Here is a 12,798-nt window from a genome sequence, read left to right on the forward strand (position 1 = left end):
TCCATGGTAGAGCTCATGCTTTGCATGTGTGAGGCCCTGGGTTCAGTTTCCAGCATCTCAAAAAATACAAATTAAAGCTGAAATGAAGGCAAAGGTCTGAAGGACGTTGATAAATACACTAATAGAGTGCCTGCTGAAACCCAGGCCTGTTTTCCATCTGGTGAGGTTTAAGCTCGTGGCTTTGGGTTATTAATATAGATGGAGGGGAAGCAAAAACAAACAGAACCAATAGATACGGGCTTTCTGTCATCATTGCATGGGGAGTTGTGAATGTTTAAATCAATCCCCAATCCTATTTTTGGTTTATTTGAGGGAGAAATATATCAACACAGATTTTTTTACCTCTAAAAAGTAAGTCACTACTTACGTAAAACAAACACCCCAGAAAGGAAAGCTTCCCGTCCTAGGCCTGCAGTGGGATCTGGGGAAGGGTGCTGACGCAACTCCAAGATTTCGTTTGCCAAATAACAACTGAGCTCATCTGTACGAAGTTGGTAAATCTGAAAAGGTAAACTACGAGACGTGTTGTGTAATGACACCAAAAGAAAAAAAAAAGTCATTTCTGAGTTTGCTGTTCTTTCAACTCTTTGAATTCTTGCTTCAGTGGTTCTGTTGAGTCACAGCTGTGATCCGTGTTGGCGTGAACCAAAAATAACATGACTAACTGCGAAAGGTTACAGGGTTTTGGCCGGCTTTTTATGGTCACACAGCAGTACCTTTCTGTAGAGTGGAAATGTAACATTTAGCTTGTAAGGGAAATCTTTCTCAAGCAGATTCTTATTCAAAGTTGTCTTAGCTTTGCCCAAAGTGGCGTTTGGCCTCTGCTGAAAGCCGGAGGCACAGATGCTAAGGTATAAAAGATACAGGAGGAAAAGACATGCTTATCTTAGAGGGGCGTCAGAACATCCCTCCCGGACAGGACCGCTAATGGAGAACCTGGAGCACGTTACTCAAGCAATATAAAATGAGCGCTACATCTGACTTCCATTAGAAAACATAAACCCTTTTCAGAATCTTTTCCCCTTCTTCCCCCTCCTTCCCCCAAAATGGCACTACAGACTGCTTCACTTTTTCCAATCATACAGTGATATTTGGAAAGTTCCATTTGCTTCCATTAAGAAAAATACAGAGAAGGAAAAATACATAATAGTCATCTATCATTTTGTATGTGAGGCTTGGTTAGTAATGGGATTCTCCTCCTCCCCCTGCAAAAAAAAAAAAAAAAAAAAACCTGAAAACAAAAAAATCCTGAGTGTTATATAAATGACATAGGTATTATAGTGATAAGTCTATTTTGATCTAAAGAACTGACTTATCTATTCATTCAAGGAATATTTGATTTTGTCATCTACCAGCAGTGGTATGTTTTGCCCTAATCTTCCTTTCATCCTCTCTTGTCATTTACTCAACAAATTTGGTTACTTATCTAAGCACCCAGGAGACAGTAGTGAGTAGCACACATATCCTTGCTCTAGAAGCAGGAAATTGGGTAGGGAAGACTGATACAAATCAAACAATTACAAAGTAAGTTTCACAACACGTTAGCTTACACATAGGAGTAGAAACATAGTATTTGTCCATGCCTGGCTTATTACACTTAACATAATGCCCTCCCATGCCACTGTGTTGTCATGACAATAGGATTTTATTCTTCTTCATGGCTGAATAATATTTCACTGTGTGTACGTCTGCATTTTCTTTACCCACTAGTCTGTTGATGGACATCTTCATTTATTCCATATCTTGGCTATTATAAAGAAATGCTAGCTACCCCCAATCTCATCATTACATATTGTATACATGTATAGAATTATAAAACCAACTAGGATAAGTGTGCCAGAGGGTTGGATTTTTTCAAGGTCAAGAATAATGTCTCTGAGTCAGTGGTGTCTGAAGAGAGATCTAAAGGGTTGGATAGGGCAGATCTAAAGGGTAGGGAGTGAAGGGAAGGAAGAGGCATGGGGGTGCTACTCCTTTCTGACTCAAAGGAGTCCGAGCCACCCGAAGGTGAGCAAAGGCCATGGAGGTGGGGACATGGCTGGAGAACTGGATAGAACAGAGATGTGCAGGGACCAGTAGTCACTGTTCAACATGTTGGTCTTTCTGGGAAAAAATCAAGAAGACATTAAAGGTGTTTTCAGTAGTGAGGGTTGAGTGTATATACATAAATAAGCCAGGAACACATTCCAGGGGACTGAAAAATGAATTACTGCCTAAATTATTAACTATTGCATGAATATCCTTAGCAACACACATTAAGAATAAACTTGGCTCGTGCCAGTTTCCTTGAGAAGACAGTGATTCTTCTCTTCGCAGCCATAGAAAGCTGACCCAAAAGGGTTTGGGTAACCTTTGCCATTAGTCATGTTGGCGGGGGCCAGGGCCGACCACCTGTTTCCAAAACACCGAGGGCAGGTCCAAGGCCCGCAATGGGCCAATGAACCCGAGTAGCCTTGGGCGTCTCTGAATGGAACCCCTGTAGGAAAAGGCAAAGGCAGGAGGCAAATAAATCCCAGGAGCCCGGGGTGGTGAGTGTTCTCAGGATGCCAAATTGTCCACTGCTGCTAGTCCTCCTGAAGGCGTTTCTGTTTTGTCTTGGGCGAAAAAGCCTTCAGATGTTCCAAAGTCAGAGCACAGGGTACTTGTGGAAGACTTCGACGCTCTGTCCTTTCCAAGTGGAATTGCTCAGGAATCAGTCCATTGCAGGTCCTATTATCCAGATAATTTTCCCAACCTTGAATGTCTTTTTGCTTCAAATATTTCTCTCTTTCTTGCCCAACTTCTACCAGTTTGAGCCACCCCAGATTCACACCAACAAGACATCCTGCTATTGGGGGAAAGTCTATAAAGTTCTTATAAGAAAAAGTGCTTCTGAAAGGATATGAAATGCTTTCAAGAATAAGAAATGGGTAGGAAAGACCCCCCCATCTTTCCAACACTGCCACATGAAGTCACTTCCTACAGAAGAGCCCAATGTGGCTGTGAAAAAAATCACAAAAAAACACAGAACTGAGTGTGTTCTGGCGAGATCATGAAGAGAACACTTAGCATGGGGACTAGCACTTGGGATGGAAGCCATGATCATTATTACAATTGTTGCTTTTAAAAATTGCTCTCCCTGCATGCTGCCTTTGGGCCATCCACAGGTCAAGTCTCTGACTGACCTGGAAGTTAGCTCATGTCACACATCACATGGCCTCAATGGAGCCAGGTAAGATCCAAGACCTAGGCAACTGCTCTGCCTGGTAATAGAATGCTATAATGAGGGGTGCATTATTAGGTCTCCAGTGGAAATTAGGCATGTTTTACCTTCCTGGTACCTTCCTCCATAAAAACTAATGCTTTTACCAACTTGTCCCTTGTTAGTCACAGTAGATGCTTGGGGCCCTTATAAAAAATGACATGCTGTTTGCCACCTGTACACATCTTCCTATACACGTTAAATCATCTCTAGATAACTTATACCTAATACAGTGTGAATGTTGCAATTCATTGTTTAGGGATTAATGACAAGAAAGAAAGTCTTACATGTCCAGGACAGATGCAATTTTCTCCTAAATATCTCCAATCCATTGTTGATTGAATCTACTGATGCTGATTTGGGGGTGGGCACTGATGGTATATATAAGTTATATTTCATAACTGCATGTCTCTAAGGGCAAATAATGCTATATACTAATGCAAATTATTTGACTAAGAAGTTAGTTGTTTTTCATCAGATTTTGAAAGAAACAAAAACATGTGCATAGAGCCCTGAAAGGGAGAAACTCTGTACCCTGCAAGGTGCTCTGAGGCTAAGCTAGCCCTGACTATGACAGCTTTGCCTCACATGCACACAACGATCCTTCTTGTACTCATCACATGAGTGGCCCTGGGCACTGGGACATCATACACACCACTGATATCACTACCAGGCCTCCCCATTACCCCAAGAGCTCTCAGAGCACTAAAGCATCTTTGGAGCAACTTTTCCTCCTTATCCCTTAGCAAGGTGCCTAGCACTTAAGAGAGACTCATAAGTATTTCTAAGAAGGTGCCAGCCACCTTCCTAGAGTGCCAGCCAGACCACTGAGGTGGCCCTGGACCCCAAGCTCAGCAGCCATTGCATGTGTCAGTAGCTAGGCAGAGAAATGAAGCCCCGCAGAACTGGAATTAGACCACCTGGTGAGAACTTGGGCTGTGATGCTCCATTGCTGTGCAGCTTTGAACAAATTTCCTGGCCTCTCTAAAACTCAGTTCCCCACCTGTAAACAGAGCATTGTGGGATTGTGATAGAAATCAAAAGAGACAGTATGTACCCACAACTTAGCACAGAACCTGACACACAGTAAGAAATTAGTGCATGTTAAGTGTTATTTTAATTCAGCTTGGATCTTTTTATCTCCATAATGGAAGCAACCAGTTTGTTCTCAGTGCTATTAGTGGGTTACCATGAAAATAGTGAGGTGATAAGAGCTGATGTTCTTTTTGTGATGGAGTCAGAGTATTGAAACACCAAAAGGCAATAGAAGACCTGAATCTGTATCTCAGCTGCAGAAGTCACCAGACAGGCACTAGAGTTTGGATCTTGAAGGCCCCCAAAGGGCCATGGGTCACTATCCCCAGCCTGTGGCGTTACCCAGAGGTGGTGAAACCTTTAGAAGGAAGTCGGGTCATGGGGGTGTATCCCTGAGGGAACACTGGAATCCTAGCCCCGCCTCTTCCTGTTCCTCTCCACCCACTTCCGCCATGATGTACCATGCCAGGCGGACCCAAAGCAAAACGGCCCAGCAACGGTAGACTGAAATTGAAACTGCGAGCCAAAGTAAACTTTTCCTTTTTATAATATGGTTATTTCATCACACTGGCACAAACCTAATTAACACAGCTGGAGACCTGAAACAGAATCTTCACCTTATTGAGCTTCACTTTATTCATCCACAGAATGGAGGTGCGCCTGCCTCAGGGTGTGGCTGCAGGGATGAAGTGATACCATGAATGTGAAAAAAAAAGAAAAAGCTTTGTAAAATCTACAGCACTAGGAAAAATCTACAGCACCATGAAAAAGTTACTACACAATTGCTACTGTTGGTTCGGATCATCTAAATCACTAACTCCTCAGTGTAGGCCTAACCACCATCCCTTCTTTTCTCCCTCCTCTCTCAGACTCCTAGCTTTTCCCCCAGCTCTCTGGGTCTTAGGTTTGCCTCCAGAACGAGGTCTACTGAGGAGTTTAGTCACTCGTGCTCACTTGAGCTCCTGCCCCTATGAGCATGCTGCCTGCCTCTATTTACCCTTTGCTGGCCTTAATCCTGTAGACCTTCCACTGGTTTGAGGTCTCTCAAAATCCTGTGCTTTGCAGTCACTTGGGATGAGGTCCTCCTGAAATTTCCCATCTCTTGAACTGATAAGCCCTAGTGTGCATTAAATGAGATGATCTAACAGGCCTCAATTGCTCTACTCACTCCTGCTCCTCTGTAGGGAACATGAATAGATTTCCTGCCTGTTTATAAGGCTACCTTAGGAGGTAGTTGCCAAACCGGAAAAGAAATCTGATATATTGACCCCCCCCCCCGTCAAAATAAGCATCACGCAACCCTCCCTCCCCTTGCTGTGAAAGCCACTTTCAAGCCCTGAAGAGTCATCTCTGACTTGGCTCCTGGTGTTCAGCCCCGGCCACCCCACGTGGTGACTCATCTCCCGGAGGAAAAGGTGGGGCTGCAGAAGGCACACAGAGTCGGGTACCTGAGCCCAGACCCCTGGGAATGTGCTGTCTTGAACAGGAGACTGGTCCAGCTCCTGCGGAGGTCACTGGTACAGAGACCCTGAGATTCAGGTTTGAAAAAGGTCCTTGTGGAGCGCCTCTCCTTCACACTGCCACAGCTTAGTTCCAGACGCTACAGAAACTGGCCTGTGAATCAGCAAATATCTCCCTTCAGTTTTATGGCTGCAAGAGAGGATTTCCTCAAATTCCTGTTGGAGCTATTTAGAAGCAAGAATTCCCTCCTCACCAGCCCTTCTGTTTCCTACCCTCTGAACATCTCCTCCTCCACACTCCAGACCTTCGAGCTGCGGGGGGGGGGGGGGGACCTGGCAGAAGATGCCCCCGCCCACCACATCCAGTTCTGTGAGCCACCCTGAAGGACAACTGCTTTCCAGAACTCAGAGTCCTCCTTCTTGTGCTCTAAGGCCCCCATCTCACCCCCACACCACCTCCTAGGTGGGTCTAGCAACCCATCTGTCCACCTCAGGGTAGACACCAGACTCACACTGACCAAACAGTTTCTCCTGGGAATGAACAACTAGAAATCAGAGACTACTAGTCAATGGAGAAAGGAGGGGAAGAAAGGGGATTGGGGAAAGAAGGGAAGTGGGGGGGAAGAGGGAGACCATCTTGGCTCCTGATGGTTCTCTGGTTCTTAATTCTGGCCCCTCCCGTGGTGCCCTGTAGCTCCCTGTCCTAGAGTTCCACGAAACCAGTCTGTATTTGTGTAATAAATTCTCACCCTTTATTTAAAAGTAATGTCCAATGCTTGCAACTATTGTTATGCTTGCACTGACTCACTCCTTTGCAAGCATTTCCCTTTTCTTGGCAACTACCTCGATTTTCATTCTGCTAACCACAAGTCCTCAGTGCCATCCACATGCTCTGGAGGAATGTGATTTCAGAACAACACAGACTCAGGCTAAGTTAATGAGTATAACCTGATCCCCTGACCACAGCTGAACGTTCAGAATGGACTCATCAGCTGTCTAAACCAATTAGATGTGAAGGGAAGTTTGATGAGTCTTCTGGAACCTTCCAGAATGATCACTTCACTTCTCCACTGCTGATGAAGAAGCTTGTTGACAGCCATATTATAACCACAAACAGATGAACTATGGAAAGCTAAATAGATAGGAAAGAGGAGTTATAATTAAACTGCCAAATCAAACCATTCCTGAAGTCCACCTTCCTTCATAATATCCAACAAATCCCTTTAACTAAACATCTTAGCTAAAATTCCCAAGACACTAATGTGCATGCTTCCAACTGCAATAATCCCAGCCTACCTCAAAACATTTTGAGAGAATGAAAAGTAATACAAGGAAGGGCTGCTTGTCTGGAAAAGTGAAGAATTCTAAGATATTAGGCCTCCTGTGCCACTAATATCCATGGAACTGAAAGCAGGCCACGTTCCTCGCAGGAATGAAAAGGATCAGGCTTCCAAAAATAGCATTCAGTGACTGTAACTGTGGATCCTGAGCACTCACTTTTATTTCAAGTTCCATGGAGGTAATTTATAATTATATAATGTGAACTGTATTAAGTTCTTAGCTTAGAAACTATGACAATAATAATAACTATGACAATAACAATAACTTAGAAACAAAAATCGTTTCTTTTGCATTAAAACCCTCGCTTGAGGCAAGAAACTTGGATGTCTAACAATGAAAGGTGAAGAGAGGAAATGAGAGAAGATAATTAAAGAATGTTCCTGCTGAGCTCTTTTTCACAACAGGTAGTCCTTTAATCACCTCTGAATTGTAATAACCAAGGAATCCATGGCCCGACGGGTCGCACCCAGCTGGGGCCCATCCTTCACTTCAGCTATATGGCTGTGGTCAGATCTAACAATGAAATGGGCAGCTATCAAGCTTTTGCAAAAGGGTGTAGGGTGTCATGTGGAATTTAGGCTTTGACTTAGTCGGAAGACACACTGAACTCTTACAAGTCAGTATTTGTTATTGATATTATTTTTGCAAGACTTTTTTTTAACTGTCAAAGCTTGTTCCGTTCTTTCCCCTTTGTGGCTTGGTTGCTGGTAAGAACATAAAACCTGTCCCAACCCTGAAACTCAGCACTGATACTCCAGGTTCTTTCAGTGAAAAGAATAACAAAAGTAAAACCCAGCATAATTGACTTCCACCACAAAGGGCACATACAAGATTGCGTGTGCACACACACACTCACACAAATTCGTAAAAGATTTGGACCAATCATGCAGGAATCAAGCTGGGACCAGACCTGCCATATGGATTTACTTTTACTGGAGATTTGCAAATATTCAACTTTAGAGCGGGCTCCAGTACCATATTTTTCAAGAAGTCGCTTTTCTCCACAGCTTTAAATATCACTGAGCTAAAGTCAAGCATGATCTCAAAAGAACAAAGCAGGAAAAGTTCATAGATCATCATTTGGTCAAGTACCAAGGGTATATCATATGACAGGATCAGAGTATCAGGCCAAGTTTAAGACTAATGTCTACCCATGCTAGGGAAAAAATGCTGCACAAAAAATGTAGATCGTAAAGAAATAGTATGGTGTGCTTGTGCATTTCTCAAATGCCTTTAGATTAGTTTAAAAAAAAAAAAGAAAGAAAAGAAAAGATAGTTTGGTTAGCTAAAAAAGAAAGTGTATTTCAAACACAAAGTATCTCACAATTCTCTGGACTTTCAGACTCCGAATATGGACTAGAAGAAATTAGGGTGATTATCCGGCCCCAGCCTCCTCATTCTTACTTGGTTTATCCATACTTAGTTACATGGAAAACTAATTTAAAATATAACAATCTACTCAGAGTATTCAAAACTGCATGGTCTTATTTTGCAGTGTTCAAAAGCAGGCATAACTTTTAGTGTGGGAAGTCAGGTTCTGAAAGAGAAAGGAGAGTGGAGAAGGATTCTTGCGACGTTCAATCCCCCACCTGGCTAGGGGTTAGTTAAACTCAAGACAGTTGTGACAGCTCAAATTCCACATTTATGACCTGTGCACTTTTGTATGTATGTTTTACATCATTTTATAAGAAGTTTGTCTCAAAAAGGAACAGATATTCAAATTTAAGTCAAAAAGCAGAGACATGGGATGTCATTTGGTTTTCAATCCAATCCAATATTTAATTTTAAAAGAGCCTTTTATTCAGCTTTTAATGTATATGAGGTAAAATTAATTTTTTGGTGTAAACGTCTACGGATTTAACACCATGATCAAGATTCAGTACCACCGAACACTCCCCTAAAATTTCCCTGTGTCCTTTCAACCTCTCGTTGCACCTGCAAGCATGGACAACCACTGGTCTGTTCCCATAACTTTGCGTTTTCCAGAGTGTCACACAAAAGAAACTGTACAGCATCTGGTCTTTTGAGTTTGGCTCTTTCACTTTGCATTCAATGTCAATGCACTTGAAGTTTGTCCATGTTGTTACATGAAGAAGTTGTTTCCTTTTATTCCTAAATGGTAACCCATTATTTGGATGTACAGTTTGCTGATGCCTTTAGTCAATGAAGAATATTTCGGTTGTTTGCAATTTTGGGTGATTGTGAATCAATGTGCTATAAATATCAGGGTGCAATTTTTATAAGAACAAAAGCTTCCAGGTCTCTTGGTTAAATACCTAGAAATGGCGCTGCTGGATTGTATCATAAATGTATGTTTAACTTCATAAGAAACGGCCAAGTATTTGCCAACACGGATGCACCACTTGCATTCTCACCAGATTCCTGCAGTTGCTCTGCTTCCGCGTTAACACATAATATTGTGTTATCAGCCGTTTTAACTAGAGATCATTTAAATTGTGCTAAAACTCTATGTTTAAAATTAAGGAAGGGCTGGGCATGGTGGTGTACGCTTGTAAACCCAGCACTCGGGAGGTTGAGGCAGAAGGATCATTTTGAGTTCAAGGCCAGCCTGAACTGCATAGGGAGACCTGTCTCAAAATGAAAAATATAAAATCAAATAAGAAGTAATATATACTAATATAATCCTGCAAGCTGATAAAAGTGTTATACTTCCTTTAGAATAAGTGAAGATTTAATCTGAATTTCTTTAATCATTGATATTGAGTATATGATATTCAATGACCATTTGTATTTCTGTGTGAATCGCCCATTTATATTTTTAAACATAATTTAAAAGATCTCTTTAGCTATTTTGTGTAAATCAGACTGTTGACTGTCATTATGTTGTAAATAAATTTGTTGTGCTTTTACTTTATGAAATTTTCTTCTGTAAAGAGATTAAGATTACAGTCTAATTTCCAGTTTTTTTCTTTATGGTTTAGGAGTATTATTAGAAAACCCCTTTCTATTCAAAGATTATAAAAAGTTCTCACCAATGTGACTTACTACTTTATGATTTAATTTTCTTCTGTGCAAACATATCTATCTACAATTAATGTGGGAGTTACAATTAAAGACTTCAACCAGTTGAGATTAAAATTAAATAAGGAAAATTGAAGTTTGCAGGTAAAGGTTGAAAACGTTTGATGTTTAATAAACTTAAGTAATAAACTTTTATTTTAATTTAGGATTTCCAACTTCCCTTTGACGCCATATTCCAGCTTTATAATCATTTGAGATTTCTAACTTTATTTCAGCTTTATTAAAAAATGAATGTGGTGGGTATGATGTCACACACCTGTGATCCCAGTACTTGGGAGGATGGGCAGGGAGGATCTGCACAAGTTCAAGGTCAGCCTGGGCTACACAGTGAGTTCAAGGCCAACCGGAACTGCATTTCAAGAGCCTGTCCCACACCTCCTCCTCCCCCAAAAAAGTGAACGTAACAGAAATGTCTTAGTAAAGTATATTATCCATAGCTGTTCTCAACCTAAATATTAGAATGTAAATGTAAATTTAAATGACATAATTTGTTTGAATAACTAAAGGGTATTCCAACAGCATTTTTTTATGCTTGTGTGTGTGTGTGTGTGTGTGTGTGTCTTTTTGAGACAGGGTTTCACTACGTGGTTCAGGCTGGCCTTGAACTCACTTTGTAGCCAAGGCTGACTTCCAGCTCACAGCAATCCACCTGCCTCGGCCTCCTGAGTGCTGGGATTACAGGTGTGTGCCACTGTGCCTGTCTATACCACCATGCCTAGTCCAACAGTATTTTTTATTAAAAAATAAACACTGGGAAAATATTAATTCAAACGATATATGTTTGATCCCAGTAAACATAAATGTACGTGCATTTTGTCATCATAAACAAATAAGACTATTTCTATCATCAGTTGTTAAGGGATTCATATTTCTCCCCACTGAATTGAAATGCAATTTCTATTACATAATAAGTTCCTATTTGTTCTTAGGTTTATATCTAGATTCTCCATAATCCCTAATCAGTTTATGAAAAGAACATTTTTGTTTCATCACATCATGCTTTTAAACTTGACTTTCATTTTTTATTTTATTGTATAAATCAACATACACAGAAAAAGTACAGAAGATATTTAAGAATAAACAAATAGCTACAAAACAAATGTGTGAGTGAGTACCAGCCCCGTTAAGACACAGAACTAAAATGTACTTTTAAAGTATCTCCCACAAACCTCCTATTTAAAGTAGGTTATCACCTGTTCTGGTGGTTAGGCAGCCGCAGTGGCCATCATTTAGTAAATACTTGGGTGTAAATTGGTAATGGAACTTATATATGGCTCCAGTAAATAAAAATACTGTTCATTTTGTTATTTTTAGAAAAAAATTGAGATTAAACTTCCTCATTATGCAAATAGAACACAAATCATTATTCCTTGCCATGCAAAAAGATGTTTCAAGTAAATCAATCATGTAAAGAATATTTAAACTTGAAAAAGAAATCCTTGGACATTCAGAAGCCTTTGCATATATAAATGGCGGGGCTGGGGATTTAGCTCAGCGGCAAAGCACCTGCCTGGCAAGCGCAAGGTCATGAGTTCGGTTCCCGGTACTGGAAAAAAAAAAAAAAAAAACAAATACATATGTAAATGGCATAGGCTTGCTCTGTTCACTATCTCAGCCACCAACAGCCACAGGTGGCTACTGAAACTTAAATTTAAGCTACTTAAAATTAAATCAAACTTAAAATTTAATTCCTCAGTTGTGCTAGCCATTTCACACACCCAAGAGACACAGGTGGCTCATGGCCACTGTAGGGGACAAAGGGATATGGAGCATTTTCATCACACAGAAAGTTCTACTGGACCCCACTTATTTCCAAAATTTGAGATATCTTAAAACCCACAGATTTGAGCGTCTTTAAAACATACAATCTATATAGCTAATATAAACATAGTAAAGAGAGATCAGAAATTATGAGGAGAATGCAATAAGGACTCATACTATTCTACAATTGGACACTAAATTCTATAACCTCATTTAGCCAAGGCTAGACAAATGAATAAACAAAACATTGATTGAGTCATATGGTTCTCAATGGGCAGAAGGAAGCCCACACTTTTATCCATCAAGACATGCATCTTCTGGCAGTAATATTTAGCAGTAAAATACTATGGAAGATATCCCAGGTACAGTGGCAGGCATCTGTAGTCCTGGTACTCAGGAGGCTGAAGCAGGAGGATCACATAAACCTAGGAGTTCAAGACCAGCCTGAGCAACATAGCAAGACTGTCTCAAAAAAATGAAAAAAAAAGTGAGAACTTATTCAGGACATAGGTTGAGTATCTTTAATCCAATAATCCAAAATCTGACATACTCCCAAATCTTAGCTCAATCAACCAGTACAATCTATGCAAATATTCTAAAATCTCAAAAACTCTGAAACCTGAAACCCTTCTGGTCCTGAGCATTTCAGATAAGGATGCTCATCGTGTATCAGCACAACCCATGGACAGCTAGACCATGCAGGTAGCCTCGGCTCACCCTGAGCATGTCTTGAGGTTGGTTTATCACTTTGTCCCATTAAACCTCAGTAAAACTCACAGGAAGTGGTATCGATTTTCCTGGAGATCTTGTGCGGTGAGAAGGAAAGGGTTATATCACGTAGCATGTGGCAAAACCTCACCCAACTGCACGCTATCTCTGCCTTTGTCCAGCCCTCAGGCTCTCCTCCAATCTCCCTGC

The sequence above is a fragment of the Chinchilla lanigera genome, unplaced genomic scaffold, assembly GCF_000276665.1.
Source record: "Chinchilla lanigera isolate Chin_1 unplaced genomic scaffold, ChiLan1.0 scaffold00064, whole genome shotgun sequence".
NCBI lineage: Eukaryota > Metazoa > Chordata > Mammalia > Rodentia > Chinchillidae > Chinchilla > Chinchilla lanigera.